This window comes from Limulus polyphemus, unplaced genomic scaffold (assembly GCF_000517525.1).
Source record: "Limulus polyphemus unplaced genomic scaffold, Limulus_polyphemus-2.1.2 Scaffold58, whole genome shotgun sequence".
In the NCBI taxonomy this organism is placed as follows: domain Eukaryota; kingdom Metazoa; phylum Arthropoda; class Merostomata; order Xiphosura; family Limulidae; genus Limulus; species Limulus polyphemus.
Genome location: NW_013665668.1, coordinates 536,736 through 555,274, shown reverse-complemented (window position 1 = coordinate 555,274; position 18,539 = coordinate 536,736). Strand labels below are relative to the sequence as shown.

The 18,539-nt window shown below is 34.6% G+C and overlaps 1 protein-coding gene across 1 annotated transcript in view; it reads right to left on the bottom strand.

Moving 5' to 3' along the window:
- LOC106464269 (dentin sialophosphoprotein-like) overlaps nt 1-16,506 on the bottom strand; it is a 31,721-nt gene extending 15,215 nt beyond the window's left edge. Inside the window, exon 1 of the mRNA XM_013924399.2 lies at nt 16,353-16,506. The gene's annotated coding sequence lies outside the window, so the exon portion shown is untranslated. The remainder of the gene's footprint in view (nt 1-16,352) is intronic.
- Nucleotides 16,507-18,539: the final 2,033 nt, after the last annotated feature.

Here is an 18,539-nt window from a genome sequence, read left to right as displayed (position 1 = left end):
CACAAGAAGTCAGGGGGTTTCTCTAGATAACTGGTACGATTTGTTATTTAGTTCATAGACATCATAAGAGTCTTCAGGCTCAACGTAACATTCCTATTTCCCATTAAAACGTTGAGTTGATCTAATGGGAAATATAATACTGATACTACGAGCTTACCTCAAAGGAAATGAATTAGATTAACTTTAGATTTAATGGGAACTTAAATACACAAACAATCATGCAGTTGTTAAGATCTCCATACGTACAATTGAGCTAGAAGTACATCTTAAAATAAAATTTAATCCAGAAAAAAAAGAGGGATTGAACATTCCCAACCAGTGAACCTTTTAGAATCTTCATTGTCAATCAAAATATTCGGTTATTAATACCTGTTATTACTACTAATTTATATGAACCCTCAATGACTTGTAAAACATTACATTTGTGGTTCATCAGGCACTGATGTCGATATAGTGACTTTTTTGTTGCAAGGTGCAAGCCATTCGTGTCATGTATACTAGAAATACGTTTCTACATGGGTTGTGAGCGTAGGCACCTAACACATAGGGCATAATGGGCACGTGCACCCCACTTTTTCAAGTTAGTATACATAAACTATCATGAACGACTATTTTAGATTAATTCAGCACTTTTGACCTCCCACCACTTTCAAACAAAAGTAGGCAATCATGGTTCTGAATCTTATTAAATGTTATAAAGAACTCCAACTGAACATTCCTCTATCAAATGTATATGAAATGTCCGTAATTCGGCAATTATGTAATCTAAAAGTAACTAGATGGCTTTATTTTAATCATAGGCGATGCATGAGACTTTTGTTTGGGTAGGATATTCTAGGTCCGGCATGGCCAGGTGGTTAGGGAGCTCAACTCGCTATCTGCGGGTCGCGGGTTCAAATCCCTGTCACACCAAACATGCCCGCTCTTTTAGCTGTGGGGCGTTATATTGTGACGGTCAATCCCACTATCCGTTGGTAAAAGAGTTGCCGGTGGGTGGTGATGACTAGCTGCCTTCCCTCTAGTCCTACACTGCTAAATTAGGGACGGCTAGCGCAGATAGCCCTCGTGTATCTTTGCGCGAAATTCAAAACAAACAAACAAACAGAATATTCTAAGACCGGAGTTCAAAGGGGGTTATCCCTTGGGCGATCAGAAATGAAGCATCTCTTTTCACCTATCTAGGGAGACTAAGCCTTCCCAAGACTCTTATGTGCACCGTCCCTGATTTTATTACGCTAAACAAGAAGCGTAACCAAACACTAAAGTTGTTAAAGCTGTTTAACTATCTTCCAGAGGTTGAACTTCAAATCGGACAAATAAGTCTTTCTACTCAGCAAGCACCAGATCATTAGGAAAAAGTGATGCCGATTGCAGAGATCAAACTTAGCAAATGAATATCTATTTGAACCTACTCAAAACAAATATATTTCACTCGTTTTAACTAAGCTATTTCAGATGGTTAAAATTTGAACAAAAAACGCACAAAATAATTGTATAATACCGTTTTCTGTTCGAGATCAGTATCAGGTTTTTCTGAACGTATAATCAAAACACACCTCGTCCAGCATGGCAGATTTAAACTTTAGGTTCTGGATCAACTGTGTAACAAAGACTGTGTGTGTTTGTGTGTGTGGTTTCGTGAGAATAACTATCTTTTGCTTGTATAACAATTATTCCTTCTGTCTTGTAAAATCTGAAAAGCATGAGTTTATTTTATTTGTTCTGTGTTCAAATGTTCACACGAAGTTACACTAAGGGTATAGCCGTCTCTAATTTTGAATCGATAGATTAGAAAGAAAGCAGCTAGTCAATAGTACCTACCGCCAACACTTAAACTACCCTTGTCTAACCTAACGGTGGGGATTTAGTCATCACTCTTTTAGCACACTAATAAGCGTGCTTTTGTGGAAATGGCACGTGAACCACAAACACTCGGATTTACAGTCTTTGAATGCTAATTAATGGGCCACGCCTGGCCTTGAAAAAAGTTAGAATATCAAAGCAAAAAAGAAAAGTAGGGAAATAATGCAATCACATTCCGTGTTCAATGAAACATTTGATACTAAGAATTCAGATATTTTTTTTATTACAATTGCACATGATTTTGAATAACAAGAGTAAAATGCCTAATATAATTAAAACTAAAACTTCATTTGTTTTAAGTACCTTGTTCTAACTTGAAAAAAAATCTCATCGTTTATTAAATAAGTTTCTTCTACCTCCAATAATGTTCGAAGTTATGCAAGCAAAATGTTTAGTTAGTTCTAGCTGTTAATTATTAAACTAACCATCCACAAGAAAAACCATTATAATTTTAACGAAAAAAGATACCTTTCAAATTTGGACCGGCATGGTCAGGTGGTTAGGACGCTCGAGTCGCAATCTGAGGGTTGCGGGTTCGAATCCCCGTCACTCCAAACATGCTCGCCATTTCAGCCGTGGGGACGTTATAAAGTTACGGTCAATCGATACGGTAAAAGAGTAGCCCAAGAGTACTGGTGGTGATGTCTTACACTGCTAAATTAGGAACGGCTAGCGCAGATAGCTCTCGTGTAGCTTTGCGCGAGATCCAAAAGATACACTAAGTTTCTCTACAATTTCATCTAAAATGGATACACTAAGTTAACATATAAACTAACTTAAAAATTACAGTCTAAACTTCCAATACGCGCCTTTGTAGTCACAAATACAGTACAAGTTTTCCTGTGACTCGGATGTGAGTTTACTATCAACCAGTAAGCTTGGTTTACCTAAAGTTGATTCAGGTGTTAGTATTGATGAATGTTGTGCACCGAGATAAATAGATGTTTTAATTAAAATTAAGCATTAATGGAGGAACAAAGAATTTAAAAAAATAACAAATTGTTGTAATAAAAGCATCTCTGTACGTAGTGAGATGTAACATTTTAGAAACAGTGACGTAAAGAAGATTGAATTATGCTGAGTCATTCATTCACGAGACTTTTTCGAAAGGGATATATTAGTTTTGTTTTTGTTTTTCGAAGAAATGACGTCTTCGCCGTACAGAATGACTTCAGAGAACCATGTAACACATGAAACATGCGTTTGCATCATATTTCACGCTTTTGCTAAAATAATTCCAATGTCAGGACAAAGCTTTTGAGTTATCGCTCAATACAAGTAAAAGGGTTTAGTTTGAGCTATGACACATGTTTTAATTGTCATTCCGAAATATACAAGAAGGAATTCCTGTATTTTTATTCGACGAGTACCTACAATTTTTTGTATGATTTTTATGTTGAATGGCGCCCCAATCGTCATGCTTTGTGTTTTTCCTTTTTTTATCCCCCTCCCTGTTTCTACATCTTCCTCACAAACGGTAGATCTCACAAACGTTAAATTATAAGTCATCTGTGTATGTGATGAAACCCGCAGGAGTCTTTATTGTACCAAGTATTTCATTGCACTATCTTTTACAATATAATATTTTCCTTAGTGTTTTATTATTGTTATCTTATCCTGCAGTTCTGTTTTTTACGATTCTTTCCCCCTCTTTTCCCTTTGTATACAAAAGCTGTGCAGAGCAATACGATCCCAGATAAGAGTTATCGTTAAGGTAAATAAAACAAATAGAAAAATCGTTTTTTCCTCTCGTATACCTTTCTTCGTGTTTCTTCTGAATTGCTGTGACATGATGAATGTTACAAGTACTTTTGCTCGTCTACAACTAACTGTTGATTTAATGCCCTCTAACCCGATCAGTTACGAAGATAACTTCATCTAAGTTTCAGGAACCAAGGATACATCTAATCCGTCTAAAGCGGCGAGATTGACGTGGCTTTAATATCATGGTGCTCATTTTTCACGCAGCTGGTGTCTCATTTTTCACGTGCTATTGAGTTTACGAAGATTTTGTTGACCAGGAAATGTGTGATATATTTAGATGGCCCCATGAACTGAAAGTTTCCAACGTTCTTTGACATTTTCATGTTGAAGTTTGGGTTATTGAGTTAACTTGTTAGTGATTTATAACCTTCGAAATGAAAGTTTCCACTAATAAACAAAACATAGACCAGACGGAAAACAGTGTAGGCGCTTTTGTAATATACTAAATTAAAGTATTTTATAGTTTCTTTCGCAACTTAACAACATAATTACAAAAAATACCGAAAATCATGCAATAAGGTTTGGTTTTCTTTGTCGAATTTCGCGCAAACCTTCTCGAGGACTATTTATGCTAACAGACAGCTCCTAATTTTGAAGTGATATACTAGAGAGAAGGCAGTTAGTCAAAACCACCCACTACCAACTCTTGTGTTACCCTTTTGCCAACGAATGGTGGGATTGACCGTCACATAATAACGTCCCCATGGCTGAAAGGGCGAGCTTGTTCGATGACAGGATTCGAACTCGTAACTCGCAAGTTGCAAGTTGAGTCCCCTAATCACTAAGTCATGCCATGCCTCCATGCAAGGAGTGGGAATACAATCGCTCTGCGTGTTTAATCTGGACAGTTTGAACGCCTTCGTGTTTCTATTCTGTTCATTATGACAGTTTCAGATGTGGCTGAAAGGCAAAAACCTACCTTTGACTTGTGAAAGACACACGTTATATAATTTGTTCTCCATAGAATAACATTCCCTGTTAAATAAAGTAGCAGTTGTTGTTGTTTTAATTATGCACAAAGCTACACAAGGGCTATCTGTGCTCTGCCCACCACGGGTATCGAAACCCGGTTTCTAGCGTTGTAAGTCCGCAGATATACCGCTGTGCCACTGGGGGGAGGGCAAATAAAGTAGCAGTAAGTAACTTTAAAATGTATTAGTTATATTGTTCTACTGCTTTGTAATTCCATCTGCAACAAACCCTAAAGCAAGGTTTACTGGGCAAGGTTAAGAGTAGCTTAAAACTAAGTTTCAGGTCTTTCTGGGGTTATAGGAAAGTATAGCGATAAGTATACGGACTTACAACGCAAAAGTCCGCGGTTCAATTCCTCGCAGCAGAGGCAGCAAATAGCCTAATGTGGCTTTTCTCTGAAACAAACAAAGTTACAGGAAAACAACTTCATAAAGACTTTAGAATAAGTTACTATTCACTGGATCAAACAATTGTTCGTATAATTTATATCCCTCTCGGCATATGTAAACATAGTTACATTTTATATTTCAATATTATTATGATACTGTGTACGTTAGCTATTTCTCGAAGTCATGTAATTGAAGTACTACAGGCCCTTTAAGTTTATATGGCTTTTAAAGTAGTACTTGTAAAAGGTGATATTATCTTAATCACACATACGTTACATGGTTTTACACTTATATTCATGTATAAAATTGATCCTAATGGTGAAATTTGGGGTTATGTGTAGTTTGCTACTACAGGGTTTCAAAATTCGAGTTTAACAGATTTGGTAAAACTACAAGAGAATTAGAAAAAATGAGATTTACAATTTTATTAAAACTGTTAGAAAATGTTTAGACTGAAGAGAGGTGTTTGTTTGTTTGTTTTGGATTTCGTGCAAAGCTACACGAGGGCTATCTGCGCTAGCCGTCCCTAATTTAGCAGTGTAAGACTAGAGGGAAGGCAGCTAGTCATCACCACCCACCGCCATTTCTTGGGCTACTCTTTTACTAACGAATAGTTGGATTGACTGTCACATTATAACGCCCCCACGGCTGAAAGGGCGAGCATGTTTGGTGTGACGGGGATTCGAACCCGCGACCCACAGATTGCGAGTCGAGCGCCCTAACCACCTGGCCATGCCGGGCCAAGGTGAGTGCAATAGACTTGCTAAAATTACTTACAAATCTAAAGGATCTGAGCTGAGTAGAGTTGCTATATCTAGCACAGAGTCTTAAAAAACTTGCTAAAACTCATCTAAAAGAGTTCAGTTTAGTAGATTTGCTAAAATTACTTACAAATCTAAAGGAACTGAGCTGAGTAGAGTTTTAAAAAAGTTGCTAAGACGCATCTAAAAGAGTTCAGTTTAGTAGATTTGCTAAAATTATCGACACATCTAGAAGTCTTGAACTTAGTAGACTTACTACACCTACCATAGGGTTGAACAAGCTTGCTAAAACTACCCACACATCAATTAAACTTAAGCTTATCAGACTTTCTACATCTACCATAGAACTGAACACACTTCTATGCTAAAACTATCTAAACATCTTGAAGAGATGAGCTTAAGAGACTTACTACATCTACCATGGAACTGAACAAACTTGCTAAAACTATCTACAAATCAAGAAGAGTTGAGCTTAGCAGAATTGCTACATCTACCATAGAATTGAACAAACTTGGTAAACTATCACAATATTCCTTCAGGTTTGCTTCACCTGAATAATCGAACATTTCTCGGGTAAAAGAAAAACATTGTGAGAACCAACTTGAGTAAAAATTGTGTCTCAAAATGTCTTTTAATTATGGGTGATAAATTAGAAGCATTCTAGAATAGCCCTTAAAATCTATCTACATATTTTTAATGATAACGTAAATTGAATATCAGAAGCTAATCTAGTCATCAGTGCTGTTCATTGATATGGACTTTTGCTATTTTTACATTTAGACATAAGTGAGTGACATAATAGTAAATATAATTTCCAGATGTGTGATTTGCTAAATAAAATACATTATAATATAGGAGTTTTAAAGAGAAATTCTGCTGTTATGCTTAAGTTACTGGACAAAATTTACCCTTATAACTTACAATCGATCTTACTTTTCACATTGCAACACTAAATATTTGAAATGTTTAACTAATCTCTTCTTGAAAGTACTTGTGTAATTAATTACACACTAAGAGCTTCCAATGAACATTATTTGATTAATATAGGGTTGCCTTGTATATTCGGGCATAGTTACATAAGTCCTAACAGCACTCCCCATCCTTAATTTTGAAGTGATAAACTAAATGGAAGGCAGTTACTCAATAGCACCCACTGTCATCTACAGTGGCCAGACCGAATATATATATATATGAGTGTGTGTATACTTCATTTTTGGTCATAATGGAACATGAACCAAGAAATCTTATTTCCACAGTCCGGCAGGCTAACCACTAGGCCACGCTCAGACTATAAAAAAGGGAAGGTAACTCGTCAACAGCACCCACAGCTAACTGCTGAGTTACTCTAATAAAAAAAATGGTATTTGACTCTTGTATCAAAGAAATTCTGGGTGGTCCTGGTAACCCAAGATGATCCACATTTCTTTGTTTTCCATTATGTACAAGAGATATCTTCGTTTTGTAAGTTCTAAATCCTCGATCTGAATACATTTTCATGATCCGAGTGTATGGATATTTTGCATCAAAAAAGAGCTGTTATGTTTCCTTCCTAAAAGCGATTAATTTCTAGTGGCATCGCGTATAGCCAAAACAATGTCAAAATGTAGTTCTGATACACTCCGTTCCACACTACTTTATATTGGCTGTAATTTTCACGTGATTTGCTGGTTTACATATTCAATTTCGTTTTCATATAACGTACTCGGCCCTTTGTAGTGTTACTATTTACATTTTATTATTGTACAGAAAACGCTTACCTATCTTCCCCTGACAGAATATACTCACGAGTGTAAGTTTTATAGATTTTGAAACGTATTTCTGAAATCAGATTTTATTTTTAATTTAAAAATATAATCTCCAAACGTAGGCATTATTCTACAAAGGAGATTGTGGAATTAATATGCAAAACGAAAGATGGGGCGAGTTAAGAAGACGTAGCTATCGCCTGTCTGCAGATGGCTGATCACAAATATGCTTACACGTGCTCTTCGAATCGTGAGTTTCTTTGATTATTTTTGATTTAAGAAAAGCTGCTTTCACCTAATAAAGTAATCCGTGACATGTTTTCTTACTTAGGTTTTTAAAATCAATTCTTAAGCTTTTTATCTGATGTTTTCTGAGTGTATTATTAACATTACTGACTAAAAAAGTAATGTTTTACTTTTTGATTTCAATAAATTTCGCAATTTATGATTTTGAATGACACAAATTGGTAATCCTTTTAACTTGTCTCACGGTGAGACAGCAGTAAAATCTGGGTTCGATTCCCCGCTGTAGACACAGTAGATATCTACAGGGAGCTTTGTAAAACAAAGAAGCCTTTTAACATTTTATAAATATTAATTTGATTTTAAAAATTGAAATGATTTTTGTATTGCATAGTGATATAATTTTAAGAGCTTCTGATAAAAATAGAACATGTCAATATATCGAACATAATTAACAATTAATATTGTTATATATAAAGTCTGCGCGTATGTGTTATACTTTCTCTTGAATTAATAATTAGATTTATTCGAATATTTTAGTTTGACTTATAACAAATTAACACCATTTAACCTAAAAAAACATCTGAAAAAATAAATATACATACATAATCCTTGGGAAAAAAATTATATTCATCTTTTACTGAAAGTATTAAGTGGTAACTAAGGTCATCTGGATATCCACATGTCTGAAACAAGAATTATTCCTTAAAATTTTAACAAGTTTATAAGATTCGTATAATTAAAAGCCTGGTTTGTATAAATAAATGTATGGATGTTCTTGTCACAACTGTCACAGTAACAGGTTTTTGTTTTTCAATTTAATTTATATTTTTTAGCTTAAATCTCCTAAGTTGGCCAAACTTTGTGCGACATTACTGGGTTTACGGCCGAAAATTACAACAAAAGTAACCCAAATGATGAAACAATGCATTTTAATCTTTATAAATCAAAACGTAAGAAAAAATATACTTAATTAGTTGTATTCATTACCGGGCTGATTGTTTGGAATGATCATAGATGGCGTCTTAATCTGATGAGAAGGTAGTATTAATTTAATTATCATCATAATATTAAGTATAATTGACACTTAAAAATATTCTGGAAATCTTGCGTGCTTCGTAAAGTAATCGTCAGTTCCACTATCCATGTATCGATCCATTTTTGGAAGAAAAAAGAAATTTCCTATAAGTAACTCTTAAACTGGGATTATAATTTGTTGACTCTATAGCGAGCCTCCGGTTCAGGTTCAAACTTGTCAAGACTTAGAATCAGCACACGTACGGTTTATTTCTTTTTGTTCAGTCAATTAATAAATTTGGCGAAAAAAGACCCAGCCATCATGCTGATACTAGAAATCGTAGGTGCTGTTCGTATATAATACATGTTTGATTGTGTTACCAGACGAGATAATGATGATGGTCACATGTCTCACATCTATAGCTTAGGAAACCAGTTCAAAAAAGTCTCTACATTATTATATATTAAATTATTCAATGAAACATCCTAACCTTATAAGTTTAAGGTTTTTACCTTGGATCAAGTTGTTGTTGTTGTTTTTTACTAACGTGAGCACATTTCGGTCCAGCTATTTATAATAATTTTTGAAAATTAAGTCATCGCGTTATCTTTTCCACACATCACAGATATAGTACGTAAAGCTATCAAGAGGGACGGACATAAATCATGTAGGCCATATATGACTGGTTGGTATCTTGATAATACGAGAATTAAGCGAATATTGCATAAGAAAACTAATACCATTACTGGCTGAGTAGAGAAGCTTCACGCTATAACAGCACAACTAGCCAGTGAGGAATATGACCAATTGGAATTTATATATGACTTTAGGGGCAGTGATGAACAAAGTGAAGGCGAGAAAAAGCTCTTCAATCACCAAAAGCCATACAAAGTTCCACTGAAAAACATTCTTAAGCATTGACGAAGCCGGTCTGATGAAAAATTTTATAGCTAGAAACTTCACTACCAAGAAGCTTATGTATGTAAGCCTAATGTATATATTCATGTTAATTTTTTTTAACAGAAAGATTGAGAAAACATGATTGATAAAGCTAGCCTGGAAAATAAAATACCTTTCTTTTTTTTTTGTCAATGAAAAGTGTGTCAAATCGAGTATATATACAAAAGTTACACCTGGCTAGCGAGTCCTAAGCACCTGTTACATAGCACAAAGTGAATTTAACCAGGTTAGAGTGTCCTCAACATATACACTACTCCTTTGAGTGTTTTAAATTACCTGAAATATCTCAAATATTATTGAATTAAATTTGAAATTGGATACCGAGGAAAATATGATTGAAGCTTTGAAGTTGTTTTCGTTTAATGATACAAACAACTAGTCGTTGGGTTATTAGGTGAGTGGTGAACAAAATTTTACAAGAAACTTTTAAGTCTACAACTTTGTGTCTGGAGAATACGATACTTGAAAATAACTGTTTCTATAGATAATTTTGAGCGCCATTATTATCCCGAGAAAGCGACAAGTGTAAAAGCACGTGTATAGTTCCTACTGACAACCACAATATACTTACCATTTGCTATTTTAAATGCAAACACTGGAAACTAAAATTAAGTTAGTAAATTAACTGAGTTTTAAGAGCTTGTTTGAAAATGTTTATGGTTATATATCAGACCATACCGAAAAGGACAATCGTATAAGATGACATCAATTTAGCACAGCGGTATTTCTACGGACTTACAACGCTAGAAACTGGGTTTCGATACCCGTGGTGGGCAGAGCTCAGATAGCCCATTGTGTAGCTTTGTGCTTAATTGCAAACCAAAAACAAAACAAAGTCACCAATCTGAGATTCCTGACAATATTAGTTATTTGTATATAAACGTCAGTAAGGACGTGAATAAGTTCAAGCACAATGTGTACACGAAAATATTTTAGACTTTGACTATGCAACTTTTTTCAGTCTTGTAACTGGATTCTAAAGTATCCGTGTTCGTTTCTTTTTTTGGGAGGGGGGGGGTTAACAGAATTTTAGTCCTATCGTGCGTATACGAAATGAGCTTGAACTACATCACTGATAATTGCATTTACAACTACATTGCATACTAATTTGTAAGATTTCTAGTCGAAGTCGCCACTCGACTCTCTTGTTATTATTTTTGTGGACTGGACTTTGAATTATTTTTACCCGATAACTTAGAGAAAAACCCATCAACGAAAGAACAACATCACAACATTATAAAATCTAACGAAAAAAATAATAATTTGAAAGCCGTCACTGACAACTCTTCTGAAGTCGCCACGCGACTGAAGCGTTAGCCACTAGAAATTTTCCCAAGTCGTCGCCCGAACATTGCGTCAGCTTAGAACTTTGCTTAGATCGTCACTCGACAAATGTGTTATTTTGGTAATTTCAACCTCAACGGAGCGTTATACGACGCATGTTCAGACATAGCTGGCCATTATTTAGAGTTCCTGACCAAAGAGTGAGCTGTCAGTAAGCAGAATCCAAATAGTAGGATTGACTGCCACTTTTATGATACACCCACATCTGAAAATGCGGAGCGTGTTCAGTGGCATATTACAGACTAGGAGCATCAACCTGAATTAGGTCACGTCTAGAGTGATGCTATTCAACTAAGTTTTTTGTTGTTGTACATTACATTGTATACTAATCGAAATGGCCTTTGCTCTTGAGTAGAAACTAAATGTAATCTATATATTTACATTCTGGGTATTATTTTTTTCATTAGTTTTGTAATGTTATGACATTGTTATTTTAAATTATCGAGTAAATGTAGTTCAAGTCCAGTCCACGTAAATTATAACGAATAGGCTTATTTTTCCTCTAACATTTGTACAAGCTCGGACGCTTGTACACTGCCGTAAACTATTGTAGGCCTATGTTACAAATAACGGTAACTAACGTAAAACAAATCAACTTACTTGGGCAAAGTAACTTGATTAGCGCGATAGCAAACACAGAACCAAATACTTCACGGAAACGCACTGACTGATTCAACACGCTACCACGAAAAAACTTTACACTCTCTCTCTTAACTATATCATTGACTACCTTTCAATATACCCTACTCTTGAAACTTTCTACACATTTCACAGCTAGCTCGTATTTATAATCTAGCTTCTAAGATGCTAGAGTTTTTAGAACTTTCTAGTTGATTTGAAAGTTATCATTAAGATTCGCAACTCCCACTAGCCAACATTCAAATTACAACATTAAAAATATAACTTACAACAATAATACCCTTTATCTAAAAGGTCTCGAGTCCGTTTTACTTCACAAAACAGGAACCTAAGTTAATTTAGATATGTGAGTAATGTTATGGCATTTCGTCGAATTCATTATTAGATATTATACAGCAGACCAAATGCTTAATGATTATATATTATTAAAAACCATTAATGTTTAGGGGGTTTTATGGACCTCATTTTAATATTCGCGGAAAATAAGACCGATACAAAGCGAGCAAGATGGATTTAATGGTATTATTTTCTAAGCAAAATAAATTTAATTAAGAAAATACGTGCGCGAAGTTGCCAAGATTAACAGAAATAGTGTTTGTTTATTGAACCTTAATGCTCTTAAGTTGATGAATTTGCTTTCTACCATTTTAATTTTCTATACAAGGTATGTCATGCCGGTCCTGTAGGTTTTCTCGTGCTCTTATCGAGTAAACAGTTAAAGTAGTTAAAACGCACGTGCATTTCTGAAAGAAATTACAAACAATGGGGCTACGCCTTAATATAACCTCTGTCGTTGTACGAAAGGGTACAGTGTAGAAGCCTTTTCTTTCAATCCTATCAACAAATGTACGTTACTTAATAACATCAGAAGCCACGAGTGACATAAAAAAATTTATTTTACGTTCTTTTAGTTTGTAATCTCTTCTTAGACATTTTCAGCAGCCAGTGTGAGTTATAAAATATTAATAATTATATTAAATATTTAATATGTTGTATAGTATGATGAGTCATTGAATTAAACTCATGATGTGAGCATAGATTTCTTAGTTATACCATTACAGGTTTTCAGATAAAGTGTTACAATTACATTTCATTTACTTTAATTCGCTACTCTTTTTTTTTTACTGAGCCTTTATATTTTATGATCAAGTTGACCTGTTAAGCTCTGACATTAAGCTAACATTCTCTGTTAACAGCTTCCTAGAACAGAAGAAAATACAATCCAAATATAATATTACGTTTATGTGATGTTAACATACTATTTACGAATGTAGTACGAAAGGATGTTATTAATGTTATCATGATGTTTCATAATTCATTAGAGCTTAAAATCAATTAGGTGTTATATTACTGTAGATCAGTTGGGTTCGAAATTATTCGCTTTATGAAAGTAACATTTTTCTCTTTTCCTACATTGCGAAAATATGCTCGCTACAAATTTAGAAATCTTAAAATGAATTAAGAGTATGTTTTACACAGCTTATAGTTTATTTGAAGTTAAGCACAAAGGCACACAATGGGCTATCTGTGCTTTGCCCACCACGGGTATCGAAACCCGGTTTATAGCGCTGTAAGTCCGCAGACATACCGTCGTGTGCCACTGGGGTGCCACAGCTTATAGAAGCTCATTGAATAACTTGATTCCTCTCACGCTCCTTGAATACTAGACTAATGCACATTTTTGGTATAAAGTAAACCTTTACAATAAGGGTTTGTTATGATAAAATCCTCGAAGAAATACATTAATGTGAGATATTTTGTAACTTTATAATTATTTTATCCAAAAACATTTGGTTATTATAATATTTCCGTTGCTTCAATTCTGATGTAATTAAATATAACAAATAAATGAGAGCGTTTTTGTTTGTTTGTTTGTTGTTAAACGAAAAGCTATACAATGGGCTATCTGTGCTCTGCCCATTGCAGGTATGGAAACCCCATTTATAGCTTGATAAGCTCACTAGATTATCGCTGAGTCACCGGGAGGCAATTAAAGGTGTCTTCTGACACAAATAAGTTGCTCAAACTTTTAGTAATTTTAGATTCTTTGCTCATTAAAGCAAGAGCAGCAGTGATACAGCATGAACTCAGACTTGTCTGTCTATTTATTAGTATTGTGCTATAATGAGTGATTGTAACTTTGTCGAGTTTGCAGGAATCAATAGCCTGAACGAGTTTTTACCAAAATAACGAGGTCACTAGAACGCTACGGTAATGACATATCGAAGAAACTCTTCTGATGATTCTACTCCTAAGCAGTCTCCTCGGTAGGTCAGCAGTAAGTGTGTACGGAGTTACAACGATAAAATTCGCGGTTCGATTCCACATTGTGGACAGAGCGCAGACAGCCCATTGTTTAGCCTGGCGTTAAAAAACGACAACAAATACTACTACACCTAAGCAATGTTCAAAATATTTTACTATACACGAAATCAGTTTTTATACAATATGGCAAGCTTGATTTTGCATTTATTTTACACTCGAGATATGTCGCCTGACTTATAACGGGCAAGAGAGTGACGTATACATTGGTTAATATTTACAGCAAATATTACGCAGGTTGTATAAGTTTTCTGTGACAAGCTTAGTTACACTATCGCTAATAAATACGGTTATAAAACCGTATCTATTGTAAAGTGAACGATACAACACTTAAGAGTCAAATGCACAAGGATTTTTCTTACGAGGCAGTAATTGGTGTTATGGGTTCACCGTGCGTGTTCTATGGACAAGCTGTTTTATGCGTGTGTACACGCACATAGAATGGTTAAACTGTGTTCATTAATGCACTTATGTATTTGGCCGAAGATTATATTACAGTAACTCGGGAATATATTACTTTTGTCGTTACCAAAGTACTCATTTGAAATGGTAATGCTACGGAAGAGCCTTGGGTTTTCACTATAAAATAATAAGAATGTAAGTTATTAATGTGTTTTGTATGATACATGTTATATTTCACTAGAAACGTGGATGTGTATCCATTGTAAATATTTAGTCCATATAGAAAAGTAATGTGACTAACGTGATACTATGTGTTTGTTTTATAGCAAAGTCACAAAGGGGTATCTGCTCTGTCCACCGCGGAGAATCGAACCCCGAATTTCTGCGTTATAAATCTGTAAACTTACGGGACCCGTACTGTGTGTGTCCTTTGTATTTTTCTCAAGTACGTGCTGATATCGATCGCATGATGATATTTATATACTTTTGTATTTTGTGTTATGTAATCTTAAAAGGTCTTCAGAGTCCGTTGTACTTGAAGTTAAGGTTGATGTGTGTTCATCAAGTTAAAACATAGCCTGACTGTCAGATCAAACAAAGTAGTTTAATTCTGTATAAATCTAACCTATATATATATATCTCAACCAGACCTGTTTCTTCTTAGGGTAGAGCTCTAGATTTCGGAGCTGGTAAACAGGATTCGAATGAGCTGTTCGTGCACTAAAACGTGACAGTAAACTAATCCCTTACATGAATGTCGAGTGAAAGGATGATGCTGACGGACTAGCTGTCTTCCCTATGGTCAATATTTCATAACTACCGACGCCATGAATAACCTTGGTAGCTTTTCCATAAATACAAATACAATTTTCTTGCTAAACTATATATATATATATGAACACTAAAGCATTAATTAATTTATTTATTATTACTATAAATCCTTATATAACTAGCATGTAATCGTCTTGTTTCTGATTATATCAATGCTAGAAGACAAAAAAAAGAGATGATTGTACACTTGCAGAAGTTGCTGCTAAATAGACCATTACCGATCGCCCTAAGTTTTTACCGATTAGATTATGTACGTGCTGTTCTTAATGCGTCACAAGGTCAAAAAGCTTGTCTATTTATTCACAGTTTTTCAGTCAATGATTATTTAAAAGTTCCATCAGTTGTTTCACAAGTGAATAAAACTACGATCATACTTAATATTCTATACGAGGTAAGTAACATACATTTTCAGTCCAAGCCAACTTCACGGTTATTTCAGTAAAAGTCGTATGATACATTTAGAAGACGTATTATATTTCAAATTAGACACCTACGTTTCTGGAGTGTATCTCACTTCAATTTGAAAGACGATTTTGGTTTGGCCGGGCGTAGCCTTACAATATGCATGCCCGAACTTTGAATCCAAATATTCGTGGATCGAAAATCGCCTCCGTATTTTGGGGCCTTGAGTGCGCTATAAAAGCGACAGTAAAATTTCCCTATACAGCCATACAAGAGTAACAGTTGGCTGTTGACTATATGCCGTCAATCAGCTTATCAGTTCATAATTAGGAAGGGCTATGCGCAAACAGCCCGTTGTATAGCTTTACTCGAAAAATCTGAAATAAACAACTAAAAACCAAGACTTTGCTGTGGGTGATGTTAACTGACTGTCTTCCTTCTAGTATCTTAGTTAAAAATTAGGGACGGTTATAAGTACATAGCCGTTTGGTGGCTTTTCGCGAAATTCTGAAATCAACAAACAAAGCATTTTTGATTCAGTTAAAAGAGCAACACGTACGTATTGTCAGTGGAAATAAGTTCAATAAAAATAGTCTTGTAATTCATGTTAAAACAGAGATAGAGAACAACTTAAAGGCAGAGTTTAAGATATAGCCTGAATTAAGGATATTTTGGTTATTACAAAAAGGACTCTTACCTCACGGTAGGATTCAACATAGAACTAATTCGTGGTGGCTATGACCATTGAAAACAGAACTAGTTAACGACGAACGGCGCTCTTATGCTCTCTACATCCCACATCAGGTTTCTAGAATCAATAGGAATGACGTCACTGATCAATACCAACATACGTAATAGTGTGCGTGCGCCGACCTGGATGAAATATCAGTCTCTAAGTTATCAACAACAGACGTAGCTCTCAGGCTGTCGTCTAAATGGAAAACGCTTAGTCTGTATTTTGGCTGTGTGAACGATGAAAACAAATTAATTTATTTTTCCTCTTTCACTTCTTCGTTCACTCAGATCATAATACGTTTTCTTTCCATTAAATTAAACTGCATTTTCTTATTAACATACTCTCGCGTTGTTGGGATAAATATTACTAAAATAAAATTAAAAAAAAAAACTAGTTATCAATCAAAGTCTTGAAAATGTTGTGATGTTTAGTGTTTGTTGACTTGTAATAGTTCACAGAATATTACAGCTTAAGTAATTGAGTAAAACACTGAAAATTTTAAAACATAAAGGTCAAACTTGATCACGCTCAAACGGTGCCTCACTTAAATCCTTTAATACTTTGAAGTTTCTTAATCCGTAAAACCAATGAAAAATTAATTAATCAAGCTAAATAATATTAACAATTATTTTTTACTCTGAACTGATAAAAAAATATTTAAATTTAGCAAGTGTCATTAAAGAAACTGTTTAAATAACATGTTTAGTTTTCATATTGTGCAAAGACTATTGATGATTAGGCCTAAGATCCTGACTGTTTGCTATGAAAATATATATGAAACCTTATATATTCTCAACTTCAGTTTTTACAGCCACTCGCATATTAAAGGAAGTCTTGCATCTGATGATTATAAGATGGTTGGATTCTTCAGTTTTTACTAACGAAGATATAAGAGTAATCCTTATCTTGAACAGTTGATAGATGGAAACAAGGTCGAACAAGATAACTGCATTAATTCTGAGCTGGTTAAAAAAATATTGGGAACTTTAAAGAATGATAAATCTCCTGGGATAGATAATATTTCCCCAAGGGTCTTGAAGGAGGTTAAAAATGGATATATGAGCCACTTGCTATTATTTGAACGATGGGCAGATGCTAGAGGATTGGAAGTTGATTAATGTTACTCCTCTTTTCAAGATACGTAATAAAAATTGTCCCATTAGTCTTAGATCAATTGTGGAAAAAGTTTTGGAAAGCCTGATAAAAGATGCTTTGCAAAGTCATTTAACAAAGTTTAGTTTTTTTTCTGATAGTCAACATGGTTTCACAAATTTCACAAATCTTTTGACATTTTTTGAAAAGGTTACTGCTTATGTAGATGAGGGTAAGGGTGTAAATTTGGTGTATCTGGATTTTCAGAAAGCAGTTGACAGGATTTCACATTAAAGGCTTGTAAAAATATCTTTATAGAAGTGGAGGATAAGTTAACTGATTGAATAGAAGAGTGGCTGGATGGAAGAAAGCAGAGGGTTGTTACAAATGGAGTTCAGTCAAACTGGATTAATATTACAATTTTTTGCTCCTTTTGATTTACATCAATGACGTAGATAAAGGGATGGTCAATAAATCTTAATATGATATTAAGGTCTTGGATGTTGCTAGCTGTGAAGAGGATGTTTCTGCTTTGCAAAAAAGATTTAGATCACTTACTGAGTTGGGAAAATTAATGACAGATGAGTTTTAATTATAATAAATTCATAATAATGCATGAGAGTTATAATAACTGGAATTATAAGTATAATATGGATGGAAATAACCTTTACGGTGTCATGAAAGAAAGGGATCTTGGTGTAATGGTTGATCAGTTTCGTAAGCCACCCAAGCAGTGTGCTGTTGCTACTGGTAGAGCAAATAGGATTTTAGGTTGTATCTACAGAAATATTGAATAAAAGTCTAAAGAGGTTATAATTTCATTGTACAGGTAATTGGTTTGGCCACATTTGAACTATTGTGTTCAGTCTTGGGCTCCTTACCTTAGGAATAACATTGGATTTTTTAAAATGGTTCAGAGGAGAGTTATAGAATGGTGCCTGGAATAGAGGAGTTGTCATGTGAGGGGACTGTAAGATCTCTGAAATTGTTTTCTCTTGAAAAAAGAAGAATTACAACGGATCTGATTGAGGTGTTTAAGATTGTAAAAGAATTGAT